The sequence below is a fragment of the Cygnus olor genome, chromosome 2, assembly GCF_009769625.2.
Source record: "Cygnus olor isolate bCygOlo1 chromosome 2, bCygOlo1.pri.v2, whole genome shotgun sequence".
NCBI lineage: Eukaryota > Metazoa > Chordata > Aves > Anseriformes > Anatidae > Cygnus > Cygnus olor.
Window position 1 is genome coordinate 49,889,446 of NC_049170.1, and position 22,706 is coordinate 49,912,151.

The following is a 22,706-nucleotide window of genomic DNA, read 5'->3' on the forward strand; positions in this document are numbered from 1 at the left end:
CCAGTCAGCATGGGTTTATGAAAGGCAGGTCCTGCTTGATGAACCTGATCTCCTTCTATGACCAAGTGACGTGCCTGGTGGATGAGGGGAAGGCTGTGGATGTGATCTACCTTGACTTCAGTAAGACTTTTGACACCGTTTCCCACAACATTCTCCTCAAAAAACTGGCTGCTCGTGGCTTGGACTGGCGTACGTTTCGTTGGGTTAAAAACTGGCTGGACCGGGCCCAAAGAGTTGTGGTGAATGGAGTCAAATCCAGTTGGAGGCCGGTTACTAGTGGAGTCCCCCAGGGCTCAGTGCTGGGGCCGGTCCTCTTTAATATCTTTATCGATGACCTGGACGAGGGGATCGAGTGCACCCTCAGTAAGTTTGCAGATGACACCAAGTTAGGTGCATGTGTCGATCTGCTCGTGGGAAGGAAGGTTCTGCAGGAGGATCTGGATAGGCTGGACCGATGGGCTGAGGTCAACTGTATGAAGTTCAACAAGGCCAAGTGCCGGGTCCTGCACCTGGGGCGCAACAACCCCGAGCAGCGCTACAGGCTGGGAGATGAGTGGTTGGAAAGCTGCCTGGCCGAGAAGGACCTGGGAATACTGGTTGATAGGCAGCTGAATATGAGCCAGCAGTGTGCTCAGGTGGCCAAGAAGGCCAACAGCATCCTGGCTTGTATAAGAAGCAGCGTGGCCAGCAGGTCTAGGGAGGTGATTGTCCCCCTGTACTCGGCTCTGGTGAGGCCGCACCTCGAGCACTGTGTTCAGTTTTGGGCCCCTCGCTACAAGAAGGACATGGAGGTGCTCGAGTGAGTCCAGAGAAGGGCAACGAAGCTGGTGAGGGGTCAGGAGAACAAGTCTTACGAGGAGCGGCTGAGGGAACTGGGGTTGTTTAGCCTGGAGAAGAGGAGGCTCAGGGGAGACCTCATCGCTCTCTATAGGCACCTTAAAGGAGGCTGTAGAGAGGTGGGGGTTGGTCTGTTCTCCCACGTGCCTGGTGGCAGGACGAGGGGGAATGGGCTAAAGTTGCACCAGGGGAGGTTTAAGTTGGATATTAGGAAGAACTTCTTTACTGAAAGGGTTGTTAGGCATTGGAATGGACTGCCCAGGGAAGTGGTTGAGTCGCCATCCCTGGAGGTCTTTAAAAGACGTTTAGATGTAGTCCTTAGTGATATGGTTTAGTGGAGGTCTTGTTAGTGTTAGGACAGAGGTTGGACTAGATGATCTTGGAGGTCTCTTCCAACCTAGACGATTCTGTGACATTTTCTTCTGTTTCATTGAGTTCCACCATCAAACTACCCACACAGACCTAGGAAAGAGTTGTGCCAGCATTAGCAAACAGTCTAACTGTAAAACTGTTTTATTGGAAAGCAGTCAAATTGCACCATTGTCCATATATTAATGATAAAATGCTATTACTTTATTAACACCCTATACTGTTTCTGCATAAAGATGATCCACTGATAAAAAGCATTGTATCTTAGATGATTAAGCCTTTTTTTCTGTACACACCATCAGACTCTCAGAAATAATTACAGTCGTGAAAATGATAGGTAACTCTTGCTTTAGGCTCTTCTTAGGATTTCCTTAGGCAGTTGTTCACTGCGTTTCTGGCTCTGTAGTTGATTTCCAATGTTTTTCCTTCACATTCAAGTGCAGGAAAAGTTCAATATGGTGTGTGCATTTTTTTGGCCCACAGTATATAAATTCTAAAGGGATTTATAGCATTTATCTGTTAGCATATTTTGCTAGAACATAACATAAAACATAACATAAAATGATGAAAAAAAACATCTCAAACAATAGCACTACTTACTAATATCTTTTTTATTGTTTATTTAATTTGTCTTGCAAGGGACATACGAGAAATAGGTATTGTTTCAATTGAGTCATATCTACTACTGAATTGACAAATATATTTAGAAAGATATTATGGAGCCAAAATGGAAAATGCCTAAGAAAATGCCTGATATAACAGTATATTCTTATTTTACATTAAAATACCTAGAAGGCTTTATTGAAAGATTAGTTTTTTTTCCAAGAGTGCTAGTATATGGAGACCTGTAACTAGTGACTGATAGAAAAAATAGAAAAGAAACTAAAAATAAGACAACCCAAAATAATATGTAGTAAGAAATACTGAGAACAATTAGGCTATCTGAATTAATGCAATACAGCTGAGCTACTCAAAGCTTTGGAAAAAAATAATCTGCTTTCACCGCAGATGGAGATGAGACGTGATGCTCTAGCACTATTTAAGAGCAATTATTTTCTGTCTATGCTTACCACTTTTGTAATCTAGATGAGGCAGCAAGAAATCTAAGCAAACAAAATAAAAGATCAAGTAGTATAAGTTAATCTTATTCTAAAAACACAGCAAGTCAGATTTTTTTGCTATCTTGATTATGATTAAACTCATTCAGGTTTCTTTGGCTGGATGAAACTTTGCCAACTATAGTTTCTTACAGGTTAGATGAATTACTTAATACTAGCTCATTGTGTTAAAATCATATCAAAACGTGGTGCCTGCAAACAGCTAGCTGTGAAAAAAATCTGGCAGAGCAGCTCAGCCTGCAACAGGGCTGAGCCAGAAAGCAGAGCAGGCTGGCAACACACTCCACTGAACTGATAATTACTGATGATTACAGACATGCATGAAAAACCTGGGCAGAAAACTTATGGTTTTCACAATTAGATCATTTACAAACTGAAGATTCATCTTTATGTTCCTAAACAATTCTGCATCTACTAAGGATATAGCTCCTCTGATCATAAATCCCCAGTCTGTGTTTTACTATCTTTACTAACTCCCCAAATAATTCTGAATTATGTGCCAAGACTTACTGTTCATCTTAAATGTCTTCATAGAATTTTCCTATATTATTTCTGTGAACTGCTTTCTCTTTGCATGATAGATCTCAATGAAGCAGTCAAGCTGTCACCCTCAAGAGTGAATCCTGGGATAAATGTAATTGTTTTTGTAGAAAGTTCACCTTGTTTCCAGGTGATGACCCCTTTTTATAGTGACTTCAACATAAAGCAAAGACTTAGACCTTATCTTCCTATCAAACTCCAGCAGAATCAAAATTATTGAAGGTAAAAATAAAAATAATTAAAAATATTAGTATATCCTAAAATGATCATTACAGAACAATTCCCAGATAACTTGGTATTATACTTATTAAAAGAGTTGCAACTCTTGTTAGGTGTATAGGCTGGTTCATATCAGTGCTGTAACTTCACCAGTTTTCTTCCTGCTTTATTTGTTCCTGACTTATACAAATACATATATATTTTTTACCATTCACCTGCTTACCACAATAACTTGAAACATCATTTAAGATTGCTGCTTTTGTAAACTCAAGTATCAGTTTTAGAAAGAGATTAAAATATCCTCACAATCTTTACAGTCATGAAATGAAATCAAACATATTGTCGCCTTAATGAGGATTGTTTGTGTTTCAGAGAATGCTTCTTAATGCTAAAACATATAGTAGAAGACAAAATTGTGTTATATCTTTTACTGACATAAATTGCAGGTTACCATGTTGCCCATGAAAGGCAATGTTCATTTTACAACATCCATTATTATGATAACCTTATAAATGAATTTTTCCTTTTCAAAAATAAATAAAAAAATAAAAAATAAAAATCAAGAAATCTGAATGATCAATTAAATTAAAAATCCTCAACATGTTATCTGCGTTTATATACAACACCACTACTAAATGATGACTACATAACTATTCTGGCACTTACAGAATGTTACGTATTATATACGGATAAATGTAATAGGACACTTTCTAAATACTCTGTAAGAAAAATGTAAGAGAGAGCTTAAGAATATACTAACTTGCAACAGTAGAACATGTAACTTCATTAAATTCATTGTGACCTGGAAGTTCATCATTCCTTTTTACTACTTTTTACTACTTAATGCAACTGAAAACATTTTTTATAAATGAATTTAGACAGACTGACTTCACTCTTTTTAAAAAATCATGACTAAAAGCTCTGAAGTTTTCCATTTATGTAGACCATAAGACTTCTCCATGCTATGCATCTGGAAAAGACAAAAAAAATGCAGTGGACTAAGAGTGGTGAAAGCTACGAGTGACCTTACAAAAAAAAAAAAAAAGTTTTGTGTAAATATCCATACATGTGTAAGTATGACTTAAGTTTTAAAAAGCATTAATGATTAAAAAGATTTAAAAAGATTTTAAAAAGATTTAAAAAGACATAGCTTTTAAAGATTTTGTACAAATTGCTATAACTGAAAGCTTTGCTCTGCCTGAAACATTTAATGCTCCTTCAATGTTTTCATTGTCATTTTGAGAACTTTCTTGTATTCCATCCCCTGGTCTGAGAAGACAGAAAGATGGATCATCAAACTCAGTGTCTGCACTCAGAAAAGATCTCTGGCAAGTTTTAACACAGTCACTTCAAGCATTTTATTGAGAGTGGACCTAGCAACAATATTCTGAAGGAAAGAGTCTGAAAATTTAAATTCCGGAGAGCAATATACCTCAGTTAGGGAAAATGCCACTCAATATTGCATAAAGAGGTAAGTTGCTGGAGGTTTAAGCCGTCTGAAAATCCTCCTCCTTGCATGCAACAAAATTGGTATAATTGCCCAGAGAATTGTAAAACATTGATTTAAATGTGGAGGAGAAAAACGTCCCAGCCAGAATACTCTTCCACAAGAATAAGAGAGATTAAGTGCAGTACCACTGGAACAAACCCACATTCTGTGTAAGCTGTGTGGGATCCATACACAGCAAATGAATCATCTATTTTTGAAATGTGATCTTTGTCAGATATACCACACCGGGTATGGGAGATTCAAACACTTCTGGACATTGTCAGGTGGGGAAGGAACAGTAAAGAAGAATGCATTAAATAAAATCGTTTATAAAGTAAATGTTTTATGTGAGGAATGTAAACAGAAACATTTTCTTTCCCATCAACAGGGCAAGATAGCAGATTTCACATAGTTTTTTATTATTTCATTTATTCATACTTTGGCTTATACTACCAACCTTAGAAAATATTTAATTTACAAGTCAGGACCTTGAACCTCCCTCCAAAAAATAAAAAATAAATAAATCTCCATTTTAATCTAAATTGATTAATGTATTTACTGTAAAACCAGAAGTTTATGTAAGTTAGGGTATTCTTGGACATATTTAAATTCACTTCCAGATTTCATCTTTGGGCAACAAATGTCAATCTGTCAAAATAACAGTTGTTCTGGAAAATAACAAAAAATGTAGAGGTGCAAGTTTCCATATTTATACGTGAAAAGTAGAGAAAAAATGATTGGATAATAGATGGTACTTAGATACATTTTCAACTACTGGAATTGATTTTGAGATTTAAAGGAAATACCTCCATTCATCTAAGTTTACTTTAATACTCCTTCTAAGCTAGGATTTCCTTTCAGTGAAATCTTGCCTTTACTGCCTGACTACAGATTTTTGTTGTTCACGTGAAAACAATATTATGTCATATATTTTAAATGTTAGCACTATATATAAGGTTGTTTGAAAAATTTATATTTCAGTGGGGTAGCCACATATTACTATCTATCAGAATATGCAGTCCTGCTAACATCTCTTGTTCTGCAAAATTATTGGAGAATACTATTTGCCATGTATGTGTCTAAACATAGTTAACTCAATCAACAGATAAATTATTTATACTATCTGCTTTCAGGAAGATATCAATTTTCATCCTTCTCCTTCCTGACTGAAAACACAGAATTTGTTTTCAACTGTAATTTACAGAGATTCACCTCATGGTTTCTAGTCTGGACTATATCGGGAACCCTTTTGATTTATCGAATTAAAAGAAATGTCATAATAAACAAATATGAGACTTTCTGTAGGTAATGGAAAATAGAAAAGCTAGAGACTTCCTGGGGTGAATGGATTTTACAGCTGAACTGCCAGAGCTGCAAAACCACCTGAGTGCAAAGACAGGTTACAATACTTCAAGTTTGCAAAACTCTTACAAATTATTATTATTATTATTATTAATAATAATAATAATAATAATAATATAATTTAAAGATTTAGATAGACTATAAAAAAATAATAACAATTTCATTTTAGGTAAAACTTTCATCCTATTTAATATGCCACTCAATTTTGGTGTGATGTTGAATGCTACACATGGAAACAAGCTCTTCAGGGGGAATCTTCGGGGGTGCGAGGCATGCAATCCATCAGGCTGGTGGTTAAGCTGGGAAATCACAAATGCTAGAAAAAACACTAGTGCTGACCTAGCAAAACAAACACTGCATATGAAAATCAGGAGAGCAGACAAAAGAGATGCATATGTTCGGTGCCCAGGTGCTGTCAAGGGCTGCGGGGCTCCTCTGTGAGGCGAGGCCAGGGCTGCCCGGTGCTGGCCACAGCCAAACCAAGCCCCACCACAGAGCATGGCTGAGGACAGCTGGTTGGGCCTGTGAAGGTGTTTTCCTCAAGTGTTTTAGCATGTCTTTTTTGTTCTCAATACCCAAATGAGTAGTTAAATATTTATGTCAATTGGCAATAAATTAGTTAATTCCCCAATTCAAAATGGTTTTGCCCATGACAACAGATGCAGCATTATTTAAATTAAAGATCAGTTAGTTGAGTTACGTTGGATTTGGCTTGAGTTTTAGTTTTGCATCTAGTGAGAATTTGTCTTTAAATAGTAACAGCCTGGAATAGTCAGGATTATTTTCTTGCATTTGTAGAGCTTTTCACACTGAAATATTCCAAAATATTTTATAAATTAGAGCTAATGGTTATACAGTTTCATGTCGTGCACTGTATCCAGTAACAAGGGGGAAAGAATAATTTTGGTAATGGAAATGACAAGCATATTTAATTTCATATAATTTTTTCAACTGCTTTCGAAAAAAAAAATACTGTCTGCTTTCCAGGAACAAGAATTCATCACTGGGAAATTACCACAGATGTCTTTTCAACAAGGACATTTTGTGGAGCCAGTGTGTCTAGAAACAGCAGCAGGTGCCATTAGGCCATCCTTCACGTGTCTCTGCTCAGCAAGGAGCGTCTGCAGCTGAACAGCACAAACCCTGCCAGACTGCCTAATGCTGAGAGGTGACTCAGGGGTGCTGGGGACTTGCCTGCTAACAAGAAGCCACAGAAGAAGCTGAGGAAGCACAATTCCATGCGAGCAACTTGGAGTGACTTCCCAGGGAGATGAACTGGCAGCTCCAGTGGTGGGTTGTTATTGCCCTGTGTCTTGCGATGGCATAGCACAGAGATCACAAACACCCTGTGAATGTACAGCTCTCCTACCATTCTGCACAGCCTTGTCCTCAGCCACAAAATCACAGTAAATTCATTTATTACAGTTTATTTACTTATTTATTTGGGGTTGGACTTTAGTTCAATTGAAGACAAAGAACAAAATTTGCTTAGATTTGCCACTTCTGGGAGAACTGTGGTTCAGGCTAACATATGTTAAGGCTAGCTGAAACATCTCTGAGAAAAGCATCGATATCTCCATCTTTCGGCTATATGCATAAGAGTGTGATACAGTTCTTAATCATACAGCCATACAAAGTAGAGCTCTGTATAGTGTACCATAAAAATAAATAAATATATAGACTTGATTTTCTTTCACTGAAACTTCATACTATAGAAATTGGCAGCTGTTCTGAACACTGCACTGTTTCCTTCAGCACTTTGAGGGGGATCATTACTCTCACATATTCGCTGCATGAGTAAAGCATATTCTTTAAAAACTTTTTAATATGTCAGAATGAAGTTTTAATAGGTTATGACTAGGGAGTAAAAAACATTACAATACAGAAATTTAATTTTTCAATTTGTTTTTTTAAATCATATTTACTATATTGTATAGCATATGTCAAATAAAACAACATATTCTATTTCTTCTTCAGGCTCTGGACATGTGAGGATCTAATATTAAAAGTTTCAACTAATGGGACATGCAAATTTCAAACTTTGCCTATACAAGTAGAAAAAAAAAAAAAGGATTTTAGAGCATCTTTTTTTCCTTTTGGTACTCTTTGTCTATCTAAAAATAGCAAAAAATGCAAAGCTGTTGAATGAATAATTCAGACTGATGTCATCTTGGGCCATATTTTCAGAAGCATATATTTCATTATCTTCATGCTCTTAATGCAAATGTAAATGTCCTTATGTGGATTATGTGTCTATGTATACTGGTTATACATTCAATGGTTTCACACAAACAGAAGCTTTCCATTTCATTTCTCAGCTGTGCTACTTACAACCTACTAATTAAAAATCTAAATAGTATTATGCAATTCCATATATAATGTAATTATTCTCTACTCCTTTCACTTATGTTCATTAGATATTAGATATTTGCTACTTTTGCTTTAGCATTTCTCTTGTTTCTTGTCCTCAGCAATTCTGTTATAGTGTGAATGATAAAGGATGTTCAGGCCAGTGAAGAATCTATGACGAATGGAGAAGATTGCTGTGAAAAAAAGGGGGGGAAGGGAAGGGGGAGTACCCATTCCCTACTTTAACTGCTTAAATGCATTCAGATATCAGAATAAAATTTATTTTCTTTTTACTAGCTTTGAAATTAAACCATCTCTTTTCTACCGCAGTTTACATTCAGTTTTCAAGACATTTCTAAAAATAGGTTTATTACTGTAAGCTGAGAAGTTACAGCAAGAGATCGCTTCCCACTCCTGCTTTATTTTCCCAAAGCTGATGACCAGTGGATACAGGTTACTGATTTAGTCTTTGTTATTTTCCTCACATATTATGTCTGAATCTCTGTATTTATTTTGAGGTCCTAAAGTAATGTCTGTGTAAATCACACATACAAAAAAAAAAATTAAAAATAAAAATAAAAAATAGAAAGGCCATTTAAAATATAGTAACTCATTTTCCATGTTCATATAGTTAATAACTAGTGCTTTAATCCTGATTTTCAAATAAATTATTAGGCTATACATAGGGCTCTAATCATTTCTACAAGTTAATGCTTTCTATGTACTGTGCAAATTATTTGTTTTAATTATCTGTTGATAGATAATTGTGGGAGGAAGGAAGGATCTTTGTCAAAGATGACACCCAATATTTTCTTCTTTAATGATAAAACAGAGTGGTGGTATAATGAATAACTGCCAATGAAGGAATAGGAAACAGTGTCCCAAACAATTCTTCCAACCTATTAGCATCTGTGTTAAAATTCCTTGGAGCTTGACATTACAGATAGTTTCACCTGTGTTTCAGAGTATTTTGCTTGATTACTCAGAATTGTGACCACACAAACACAGCAAACCACAGTTATTTTAATCATATACACTTTTCTAACCAATTGGTTGGCTTTACCTGTTTACTATGCCAAGGTGTGATTGTCCTGTAGCAGCTAGTGCTAATTCAGCTACTTTTATTTTTTAAGTGTTGCACAATGCCAGCATTTCTACAATCTCATTACAAACAGATGGATTCAGACTAGGCACGAAGCCCCTTACAAAGATACCTCACATAGGAATGGCCAGTACTTTTGCCCAGCACTCATTCAGCCCAGGTTTCCTAGTGATTTTCATGGCCTCACGTTTCTCTGTCTTGAATTGGTCAGTGTCCTGCTCTGCAATGAGTACAGTGGACACAAATAAGCTGGATGTTCTCAAATAAGGTATGTGATAAGGAACGGTCTCCTGCAGTTCAAAGATACCCTGAAAAGAGAGCAAAAAATCCAATGAAAGTACACAGAATGCACTCACAGAGAGAAGGAGGCTGCTACACACTTTGCCACTGGATTTGGAAAAGAGCTCAGAAAAGAGCACCTCAACTGTTTAAAGTCTGCCAAAATCATGAAGTTTTATGGTGGTGAGTGACTGCGAACTTTAAAAACGTGTTTTCATACACTTGTAATGATACAAAAGCTACAGAAAGCAAAAAAGACTGTAAATTCATAGCCGTTTTTTTTTCAGTGTATTCAAAAAAAAAAGTCCTTTTAGAATCCTTTTAGGTTTTTTGAAACTAAAATTAAAACTAGCATTTGTTTTAGGTTTTTACTTTTCAGTCTTACTAGAAGATAATACCTTTTCTAGTATTTTTGCATAGTTTAAGTTCTGTTTAATGCCATGGAGTACTAAATTAGCAAATCTCTCATACTACCTTTAAAGAAATAGTAGTGCTGGATGTTTCACAACATAACCTTTGGTGCAGTTGATCATATATCAGTTAAAGGCTCCAAGAAAGGACAGGTGAAGAGTCTCGTATTTTCCACAAGTCACTAGGTTGTATACAAACCATTACTGCAGAACAGTTGTTTACAGTCATGCTTTTGTAATACTAGTTTATGCATCATGCCCTTACATCAGTCTCAGTATATGTCTCCTAAATAGCTTTGCAGCTCAGGTTTCAATCTTTTGTTATGTGATAATTCTATTAGATCACCATCTTAGCATTATTTCCTCTGTTACTTTCACTACTGACGTATTTTGTTTCTCTAACCAGTCAATCCCATTATCAGTAGTTTGTATTGCTATTTTCCCAGTGTTCAAATGTCATTGTAAATTCCTAGTTTTATTTTATTTTCTATCCTAACAAGAAGCTCACCTTCACCCTGAGAAAAATTAATGTTACTTGTCTCCTGTAACTCATCATTTTGACATCTTTTATCTTTCAATTTTCAGACATTTTTTTCAACTTCCTAGTGACCTTCACTGCTGCTTTCTGAAATGTCTTACATCTCATTAATTTATTTTTTAGCAATTAATTTGACTTCAGAAATCTCAGTATTTGACTTTTTGTTGTAAAAGTCCCTGTCTTTAATTATCTTTTGATTCTTTGTCTTAAAACAGCAATATTTGTACCCTAAATTTGCACTGGTGACATTTCCTTCACTAAGTTTGTGACATGTATTATTGTTATTTTTCCAACTCCTCTTTTACTTGCAAATACTTCCTAGGGTTCTCTTGGTGAATATTTGTTAATTGTATTCTTCTATTTTCTCTGATTTAAAATAAATAAATTAATTATTTTAAAAAAAAAAGTCAGATGCCATCTCTGACCTCCTTCCCAGTGACCCTGGGGTGGTAAGTAAGGATGCGTATACCTCCTCCTGCCCTTATACTTTTCATTTGGATGCAGTAGCTCTGGCCACCATTAGGCAGTTTTATGTCTATAAACCTTCAGTTTCAAGTTTCATTATCTCACTGCACTAACCTTAGTCCCCTCTGCTTTATCACTGCCTTGTCCTCCCACAAGGCCCAGCAGTAAGGACTCCAGACCCACACAAAAAAGGCAACATGAAAATTTGAGGAGAAGAAACAAAGGATCAAGCCTCTCACATCAAGTCTTAGCTCTCCTCTCCTCTGTGCCAGTTTCTCCCCAAATGATGAGATTTTGTTTTCACTTTACTTAGTACTTTTGGTACTTTTACCTGGTCTTTTTTAGGACGTCACTGTTTTTGTTTCCCACAGCAGTTCCCTAATAGAGCCGAAGCCAGTTGCAGTTTTCTAAAGCAACTGCAGAGGACAGTCAAGACCTGAGATATCAGAGGATTTCTTCTTTCAGACTTCCTTCGGGGCTTTCCTCAAAATCGCAAAGGGTACCTCTTTTTTTTTATTATTTTATCATTATTATTATGAACATACTTCACACGGTTTGACTACTCTTGGTCCTTCACATATATATATATATATATATATGTATATGTATATATATATATATTTAATGACATGAGAGAATATATTTCAAAGCCAGATAAAGGCCAGATCAGAATTCAGTAACTCTCTGAATTCTTCACTAAGGAATTTTACAGTAATGTTATGGCAGTTACAATAATAATAATAATAATAATAAAGGAAGAGAGAGAGAGATTGTTTTGTTGTTGTTGTTGTTTGATTGTTCGTTGTTATTATTTGAATAGGTAGCCTTGAAGTTCTAGTTATAAATGTCACTTGTTTTAATCACAGATGAAGGCTTCTACTTCTGTACCTGCTGCTCAGGTGAGCTCTGTACCTGCTGCTTTGGTGATGACCAAATATTGATACTACAAAACAGTAAAGATAATTTAGCTCACCATAGTACTCAAAGTGAATCTCTGGCTATCAATAAACAGTATTAAAAAAAAATCTTTATTCTAAAAAACATGCTAATCAACGCAGAAAGTTAGAGGACCTGAGCACACCTCTGGTGCAGTAAACCATCAGTATAAGCCGCTGTGCAGGGAATGGACAAAAGCTCTACCGTTAGTTGACGCATCTACAACTGAGTTTGGTTTCTTGATCCAAGTGTGACCAGATGGGAGAAGGTTACAGAGAACAGACATATTTTTTTTAATCATATGTTTTGTACATAGCTTTTTGCTTCATGTTTTACTGTGATAAGACATCACTCATTCCAAATGATTAATTTCAAGATAATATTTCCACGTATTAAATATCAAGGACCTCCCATCTCATGTAGGTAGGTTAGATTATCCAATTATCCATAAACATAGTTTGGGTTTCCACAGTTACTCAGGTGCGTCTAGCATTTTTCACACCATTAGTTGACAGAGATGCAAGTTGTTACAAAATATAGCAGTTACAAGTAAAGATTACAGGGACTTGATCCTTCTGCATTCAGTAGTTTGGAGGTGTAAATCTTGCTTGGTACAGCATGTGAATATTGAAGGCATTCTCAGCAGAATTCTTTGAGTTAGCCAAGTTAATACATATGTTATAAAAGAAGATGCTTGCCAAAGCTATCAAACGTAAAGTGTATATGAGACTGGCATAGCTCCCATTCCCAAAATAAAGCACTTGAATACCTTCTGGTAAATATGGGAACATCCTGATCCTAACTACACTATTCTCAAATAGAAACCCAAACCAATGGAAATTGAATAAGAACAGAATATTTTCTACATTTAACACCAATATTACTTTACCAATGGATTTACATGCACTGTACAATAGCTACTTGTTAGAAAGAATTACAAATATTTGCAAATGTCTGCTGTGTAATGGAGCCATTATATAGTTCAAACATATTTTTATGTGGATATTTATATGCCCAAATATCTGAACTTAATCTAAGTGTCTGTGCAGAGTCCATAGCTGAAATAATTGTACTGTTTTCAGGAAACTGAATCCTTAATGATCTACACCAGATTGCATTTAAAAAATAGATGCTAAATGCTTGTATTTTTGCAGTTCATATAAATGAAAAAACAAAATCCTGTATTTTCAATAGAACACAGTTCCCTATGATCTAAGCTTTTCTGTTCTTTCAGAATGAAAGAATAAAAGAATATTTATGCTTTTGAGACACACGTAACCCCATAAAAAGAAAAAAGTTGCAGAAAATAAATCACTTCTTATTGTGTAAAAAATCAAAAAATGCTTGCAGTGTGCTATAACACATTATATGGCCCTAGTAGCTAAAATATTTATTCTTAAAAAGACAGAAAAATGTAATTTAAAAAACAACTACTGAATGGACAGGAACATAATATTATTGTTGTCTGAAATTACAGATTACTTTTTTTGGGCATAATGTGACCGGATAATCAAAAGTACCTTTTCTCACATGAAAGAGAAGACTTTCTTTTTTTATATATGTTCATTTTCTTCCTGAAGTTCTAGAAATCCAGAGTATCTGAAGTAAAATCTTGAGATATTTTTGTTCTGTTGAGATTTCTTGGAACTGTTCTTGTCAATGGACATCTCTTTATTTGATTTTATAAAATGCTACATTTAAATCTGATCAAACAGAGACTTGTTTTTTAATCCAGACAGGAAAATTTCAGTTATTTCTTCATATTATTAACAACATGCAATTGAAAATAACTTTCTTTAATGCACAAAATGTATGGAATAATTAGAAAAGATAGAAATGGTTTCCATTTCTGAAGCACACACTATTCTCTTAAAGTGAGATAACAAATTTAACAGACAATCTTACCATCTGCTTAGGAAAATAATGAAAGAATAATTTTCAGAGACCTAAAGTTTGCCTTTTAAAATGTTATACTGTAATTTTAAATGTTTGACCATTCTTATGCCATGACATTACAAAATCTGTGAAGGAAGCCTGATCAGGTGCAGAACGAGAAAAGGACTTTTTAATAAAATTAGGCATTTCTTTTTCTTCTGTCAAATTACCTAGTTTCTTTTTTAAAACTGATTTCATTGACTCACCACAAAGTTTGCATTTTCAGTTTGTTAGCTGATTAAGAATGCTAGTAGCCAGCTGATTAAACAACTGCATGGAGGAATTTGCAAATTTATAATGATTAGAGATTATATTTAAGAGGAGGTTAGTCAGTATGAATTATAATCATTGTACTTTATTTAAGACTGAATTGAATTTCATTTGAAGTTTAAGCAATAGTTATATTCTGTTAACTGTAGTTGGGGAATGACTTCTTAAGCTATGAGCGTTATAAACCTAAGGCATTAAAATTATACCTGGAATTCATTAGCTTTGTGTGAAAGCTAGCCCCCAAAACATCATGAACCAAGCAGAAAACATTCTCATAACACTGATAAAAGCACTGATAGAAAGTATAGAGCTAAATCTTTCATATCTTTAGGTTTGTCCTGAACATAAGCAAATCTGGATGTTTAAGTTAGTTAGGACTATGTTAGGAAGCTTTTCAGTCCAGGATTTTGATATGTTGTTCAAGAGCTGTCTGAAACTAGCTTTATAGAAGAGTTGTGCTCTAATTCATTAAACATATTTCAATGCATCAGAAAATAGTTGTATAGACAATACCATAGATATTGTAGCAGATAATATACTGCAGAATTTCAAAACACTGAAAAAAATTGCATAAAGCAGGAATTATCTGCACAGTGCATGGTGTGGGTGTTTAGGAAATCAGACCTTCTGGCTGCTTTTTCTGAGCTACTTCAATAATTCACCCTATTATTTGATTAATAATAATTTTTCCTTATTAATTATTTTTTTCCTGTAATTAATTTATCCTTATCTCAACCCATGAGTTGTTTCTTTCCTTTCCTTTTTCCTCTTCTGAGGAGGGGGAGTGAGAGAGCGGCTGTGGTGGAGTTCAGCTGCCTAGCAAGGTAAAACCACCCCAGTGACTTCAGCCACTCCTCGTACATCTTGCCCTCTAGATCTTTCACCATCTTTGTAGCCCTCCTTTGGACACTCTCTAACAGTTTTATGTTCTTCTTGTAGTGTGGTGCCCAAATAGTTTCATCAGCCTTAGCCTCTCGGTGCCAGGACCTTGATGGACAATGTGCAATGCCATTCAGGGCACAGCCGCTTGAGTTTGTTGTACTCATTTAATAGGTTGCTGTGCCTTATGGCCGTGGGGCTGTGTACCTTGCTGCAGTAGGTTGTAACATGTAAGTGAAAATGTGAGATCACTAAGAATGTTTGTACTTAGGAGAGGGTTAGTCAACATGAAGTAACTCTTCCTGTTAGATCAGGAAGATCTGCTCACCGCCTGGACTCCACGAGCTGCTCAGGTGCAAAGAAAAGCGACGTTTACCCAAAACTCTTCATTATTTTTGGCTTTTTGAAGGGCCACCATGACATGACAGTGTCTTAAAATACTGCCAGAATATTTTTAAAGAACTACTCTCAACATGCCCATAAAGCTTCTTGGAAGTGACACTGGGCTTAGAAACATCAGCATGAAGTCTCATGAAAGCTAAGCCAGAAAACTCAGCACTTGATTTATTCGTTCATGTTCCCAAATAACTAAAAGCTCATAAAATCAGAAAAACATGTATTGCTTTTTACAGAAATGCTCTCAAACGTACCAGCAGGACAGAAAGTATTTGGGAACACTTTCATTATTTTCATTTTGAAAATTTGTTTGTTTGTTTGCCTAGACTCTCAAGAGAAATGATGATGATGGAGAAAAGTGGGGTTTAATCTCTCCTGTGGTTTCCCACTTTACCATACTCTCTCTTTTTTAAACTTGCTGTTATTTTATGCGGTATATCTATCACACAGAATGTTATCAAGAAATACTCCTTTGACCTATATGTGTTTTTACAAGGAGTGAATCTGATTTTAAATTTAGTGACTTCCCCAAGTTTAAGTGACTGGGAACATTTCAGCATTAAATGAATTGGACTGAATTCTGTGGAAGGAATACATCAAGTCTAATCCTAACCCCTGAGTAAACTTGGACTGTGATTTAAATGAAAACAGCAGTGTGATATTTGGTGGTCTAATGTCAAATCACAAGTGCCACATGAGGCAAAACAAAGATGATCCAGTTAAAACTCACTGAGCCAGTTCATATTTATTGGCATTTTTGAGGAGCTACTTCTGCAAGAGAGGTTATCTGTCTGTGTCACTAACTTTACTGGAACAGGTCTTCTCTGTTCTGCAATAAGTAACAATGCAGTAACAATGAAGGATAAAGCGAGCACAAACAAATATTGGGGGCAGCATGATTGCACAATTGCAGTATGTCACCATATGTCCACATCAGATCCACATCAGACTAGCATGACAGAGTAATCTAGCAATGAACAGTCAATATTAACATTTGTTGCATTATGGCTTAACCTAGCACATCTGCCTCTGTGCGGCAAGAACTGGGGAATGAAGGGTGAGTCTGGACGTTGCCCTTCACACCTCCATCTTTCCCTGCTGCTTGTACCTTGGAAAGCACAGCAAGTGGGGAGCTGAGCAATAGATGTTAATGGAAGGCGAATCTGTGGCTCTCTGCCCACTTAGGCCTAAGTCTCGGCATCCTGAAGCAGACTTTTGAGTGCTTAGTGAATTCTGCAGAGTTACAGGTGATAAGGAGCTGCTGAGAAAGTTGTCCGAATATCTCAGCTTTGGTTTAACATCCTTCAAAGGCAAACAAGTGATTCTGTTGCTGTCTTGAGCCTTAGCCTAAAATAATCAGGATCTGTAACCAGTTTCTCTTCATCCCAAGAATAAGGCCTAAGGTAGATGCGTTCTTCCAACAGGAAGATTCAACAGGAGGTGTAGCTGACTTTACTAGACCAGCAGATAAACCCCAAGATATTAAATAATTAATTGATATCCATAGAAATCATTTGCAGAAATATCAGGTTCTGCATTTGCTCCTTTAAACATCAAAACCCCAAATTTCTAAATGTGAAAGAGGCTAGTCTTTTGGGGGAATGATGAAGAAATCTTAGAGTCCTGATCACTTACAGCATATACCATTATATTACAACTGTGCCTCAAAAACAAGGAAGGAGGAGTCATATATATAAATATATATATAAAATATATACATTTTACTACTATGGTGCTGCGACCTCTTCTTTCTATTCCCAAGGAAACAGTGTTATGAAAAACTTAAAAAAAAAAAAAATCCTGCAATTGCCAGAATTTTCCTTCCTTGTTTGAAATGGGGGAAATAGCCCAGTCACATCTTTTAATTTCCTGCATGCTTTCTTCTTCCTCACGAACAGTAAAGAAATGTCATGAGGTTTGCTTGCTTTCACCATTCACGTCTGTTCTCCCTCTGGGATAGATAAAACCAAAGGGTTTGTGGTGAAGTCGAAGACGTAGGATGATGTTTTCCCAAAGACCTTGGAGAAGGGGAAAGCACAATAAGCTAATGCTTTGTCCAAAGAAACACCTCTTAAAATGGCCTCCTGTATTATAGCTATTTTTTTTCCTTTCTTCCTCTCCTCTCCTCTCCTCTCCTCTCCTCTCCTCTCCTCTCCTCTCCTCTCCTCTCCTCTCCTCTCCTCTCCTCTCCTTTCCTTTTTTAAAGTACCTTCTGGACTGTTTTGGAGTATAAGGCTAATGGTTGATGTTGCAGGATAGGTTTTTAATTTGTAGAAGAAAGAAATAAAAAGGGGGCTCAGATGCGTGTGTGACTTAACACAGTAACGAAACTACAAATCCGTAAGTAGCGTTGAAAAACTGATCCCTCCTTTTCTTAAACAGTCTTTCTTAATCTTTGAAATAGTGAGTGTGGACATAATATTTTTATTAGAAAAAAGCAAAGTCACAACACAATGTAAGGGTCAATTCATTTTCCTAATTATAAAGACAGACAAGAGGAAGGCTATATTCAGTCTAATTAGTAGTTAGGCTTCCAGAAAGAAGAAAATACAGCTTTTAAAACTCTTATTGAAGTACACTGAAAGTAATGATACTTAAAAAAAAAAAATTAAGAGGACATAAATGCTGAATTTTTACTGACTGTTGAATGTGAAGCAAGCACAACATTTTAATTAAATATATGTTAAACCACATGAGTGCCTATTTTGATGACAATCAGGAGCTGTCAGAGCACTTACGTTAATTTGCCTCTTAATTTAATCATTGATGTAAAAGGTAAAATATCTACTAAATATGGCCATTAAAACTTGCAAGAAAACTGAGTATAAATAGATAAAGGGATAGAAACAGCAAAGTAAAACCAAGGTTGGACTACAACTTCAAATGTCATTTTTTTTCCTGATTCAGTTACACGGTATTATGGCATCTATACATCCCAAAGGATTTATGCAGACACATGAATGTAAGAAAATGAAATAATTCTCTCCTACTGATAATCAATGACAACAAAGGACCTTGAGGCAATCCTGTACTATCAGATTCAATCCTGTACTACTTAGATTCAGATATCAAGAGAAGCTATTTTTATGAGGATCCACCTAAAACTTCTATATCAAAAGAGATTGAAATTACTTAAGAGATGTACATAGAACAAAATAAAGAAATGTTAAATACCTACAGAAGTAAATAATAAATAGATGAATTTAAAAAATGGATTAAAAAAGTCAGAGGCAAAAACATGATAATAGCAGAAAACTATGTTATCACGATTAAAAGTATAAAAAAGATTTAAAGAATATCTGCTCTTAAGTATACGGAATAATCTGAAACCATAACTATTTAAAATTTGTTTTACAAAGACGAAGTACATGTAAGATTGATTAATGCTATAAATATCACACATCATATAAAGCATTAATTTATATAAAATTTACACATAAAGTCAAGAAACAAACCAAATATATCCACAATTACTAAATCAAAACACGTTATGATTATCTGTATTATAGCAACACCTCTAGAACATATTGTTACGTTTGCTACAGAAAATAAAAGTCAAAGAATCATAGAATTGTTCAGGTTGGAAAAGATATCTGAGATCATGTAGTCCAACCTTTAACCTAGTACTAAAGTCCACCATGCTACTAAGTTCTAAATCTACACATTTTTTGAAGACCTCCAGGGATGGTGACTCAACCACTTCCCTGGGCAGCTTGTTTCCATGCTGCACAACCCTTTCAGTACAGAAATTTCTCCTAATATCCAATCTAAACTTCCCATGGCACAATTTGAGGCAATTTCCCCTTGTCTAGTCACTTGGTGCGTGGGAGAAGAAAGAGCCCAATCCCCACCTCGCTACAACCTCCTTTAGGGTAATTGTAAAGTACAATAAGGTCTCCCCTGAGCCTTCTCTTCTCCAGACTAAATAACACCAGCTCTGCAAAGGTAGCTGAGCCCTCTTTTCCACGCAACAGTGTACTGGTGCTTGAAAGACAAACTCAGTATCCCTATTGGTCTTCCAAAGGGCCTTGAAGGTGGGATCTTACCTCCTTCATGTTGTCATGCTGCTTTGCCAGCTCCATGGCTGGTGACTGCTGTAAGCCCAAGCACAATGTTTTGAGTACAGTCACTCTCAGTAGGGATTTTCTACTTTGCGCCATGACCAGCTGCATCAGGGCTGCTGCAGTTCAAAAAGGAGACAGAGGCCAGCACCCCTCTAGCATGTGCTGCTCCTAGGTGACCTATTCTGGGGTAAACACCTGGATCTACACAGATCTTCATTCTACTCTACTTCTGATTCCTCCTTTCCCATTTTCTTAAAAACATTGGGCTGGAGACCCCATGCTGCTCAGCTGGCAAAGTCCCATATCGTAATGGCAAGTAGGAAGCTTCTGATATCTGAAGTCTTCTGAATGGCATCTGAAACCACTGTAAGAGTACCAATAGCTTATCCAGCACAGCTTTTAAATAAAATATTCAGTATTTCTGTCACTTTGATTTTGTGCTATCCTAGTTCTTGCCTCATTCAAAATTTTTGCTGAGGGACTAAGAGATATTGGCAATCAGAACATTCAGAAATGGTTTGTTTATTTCTTTTCTTGCACTCCAAAATTCAATAGCACTCCAGAATAATTGGCCTATTTCCATTTGGAAAGAGGTCTTTTTCTACTCAACACAAAAGTTCATGTTCCATTGAAAAGAAATGGTTTAAATTTTTCCATCGACAATGTTTCAAGCAAGCAGCTTCATTTTTTCAAGTGAAATATAGCATAAAGAGCTGTGAATTTCAAACTTTTATAGTTAAGGTTTCATGCTGATTTGCACCAGCCTGTCAAGGTCCCAAATTCTCTGTTCCACCCATTAGTGATGCTTGTATATTGCTGCGTTCTGCTTAGTCTTTAATAAAAACTGTCAATGCTTGACTCAGGAAAATGGTATTCTGCAGGTCCTACAGAATGATGAACAAAACTGTTCAAAAACATAAAAGTGTAATCTCTTCAGCATGCGGCTGCTTTTACCTTCTCTTTTTACTTTCCTTTTTATTCCCACTTAAACATTTTTTTAACAAGCTTTATGACATTTCTTGAAGCCACTCAAATCTTGGTACAAGGAGCCCTTAACTCATCTACTTGCTCTGTAAAGCAAGGAATTAAATCTCTGAACTGTAATACTGGATTGTTTGTGAATATATGCAATGGAGCCTAAAAGAATTGTCTGTTTATATATATATTTAAATTTTCTTTGCTGTATTGTTATGCCGATTTTGATGCCTCAGTTCTGTGATTTCCATGTGTTGGCTGTCCAGGACAAATGGATGCTGAAATCTTCTTATTTGAAGTAAAAGGGATAATGTGGATTCTTAACAATTATAACAACACAAAAGGGTCAGCAAGAAGACAACTATACTTTTTCTGATGTTGACCAAGACTACTTGACACTGAAGGTGAAGTGTGTGCAGAGAGAGGAAGTATGGCTAGTTTTCCTTTGTGAGGCAGCCCCATTTCTCATGCCCTGCAGCCTTCCTGGCTGTACGGAAGGTTGATTTACTGACCCAGTAGGGGAAGAGGGTTGTCCGTGCTTTGCGTGGTTGTGAGATCCTGATTTTACTAATGCCTTGCATAGTTGTGGGATCCTAGTTGTGCTGACTGTAAAAGCACTAGATACAGCTGCACACTCATTTTTATTTCTTCTGCAGGAAAAAATATTCAGTTGTATACTCGGTGCTAGCACTTTCTGAGTGATCTGTGCAAGTATGCAAAAAGCTCCTTAGTGCAGCACAGGCATAGGAAAACAAGCTCTCTTCTTGTCCTGTCAGGAGATAAGTCCCATGATGTTAGTGAAAGCAGGGGGAAGAGGATGAGAGCAGCGACTATTACTCTTTTTACTTTCTCTGTGTCAGAGTAGCTGGTTCAGTACCCTTGAATCTTCCACACAGAATTCCTTCTCCACTGAACAGACAGGATGCAGGTAGTCCCATGCAAATACAAAGGCATCAGAGCAAACACCTCCCATTCAAGAAACACAGCAGCAGTACCTGGTGCTTACTCACAGTCTGCAAACACCAGAAATGCTATGAAGTGGAGGAACAAACTAAGAGAGCAAATTCACCGCAGATGGCTTAGGCTAAGATTATATTTTCTTGCTAAACCGATTCTTGCCTTTCATATCACTGATGAACTAATAGGCTTAACCCCAATGAAATAACAGGCTCAAGGTTGTGTAATTGTATCTGAAGAAAATTAAAATTTCAAAATGTAGTCTTCTAGGTAAATATTGATTTTGTTGTTGTTGTTGATTTTTTTCCAGCTGCCTTTCCAAAGTCAGTGCATTTATTTGGTCAGAGAAAAAGATCTGTGAAGCTGTCATCACCCAGGACAATTAACTCTCTGTCAGGCATCCAGAAGCAAAAGGTCCTGCATCTGGGCCAGGTCAATCCTATGCACAAATACTGGCAGGGCAGGGAATGGATTGAGAACAGCCCTGAGGAGAAGGACCTGGGGGTGTTGGTTGACGAGAAGCTCAACATAAGCTGGCAATTTGTGCTTGCAGCCCAGAAAGCCAACCATATCCTGGGCTGCATCAAAAGAAGTGTGGCCAGCAGGTTGAGAGAGGTGATTCTCCCCCTCTACTCTGCTCTTGTGAGACCCCACCTGGAGTACTGTGTTCAGCTCTGGGGCTCTCAGCACAAGAAGGACATGGACCTATTAGAGATAGTCCAGAGGAGGGCCACGAAGATGATCAAGGGGCTGGAGCACCCCTCCTTCCACAGGAGCTCTGTTTTCCACAGAGCTGCTTGCTCATTCTCCCCAGGTGGGATGGGAGAGAAAATTGGAAAGGTAAAAGAGGGGGAACTCATGGGTTGAAATAAAGACAATTAACTAGGCAAAGCAAAAGCTATGTGTGAAAGCAAAGCAAAATGAGGAATTCAATCGGTACTTCCTATCAGCAGGCTGATCACAGACTCATAGAATCACAGAATGGCTTGGGTTGGAAGGGACCTTAAAGATCACCTAGTTCCAACACCCTTGCCATGGGCAGGAATGCCAGCCACTAGATCAGGTTGCACAGGGCCACATCCAACCTAGTCTTGAACACCTCCAGAGATGGTGTTCAACCAATTCCAGGAAAGCAGGACTCATCATGCATAATTGTTCCTTGGTAAGACAATTGCCATCACTCTGAACATCTCCCCCTTTCTCCTTCTTTATCTCAG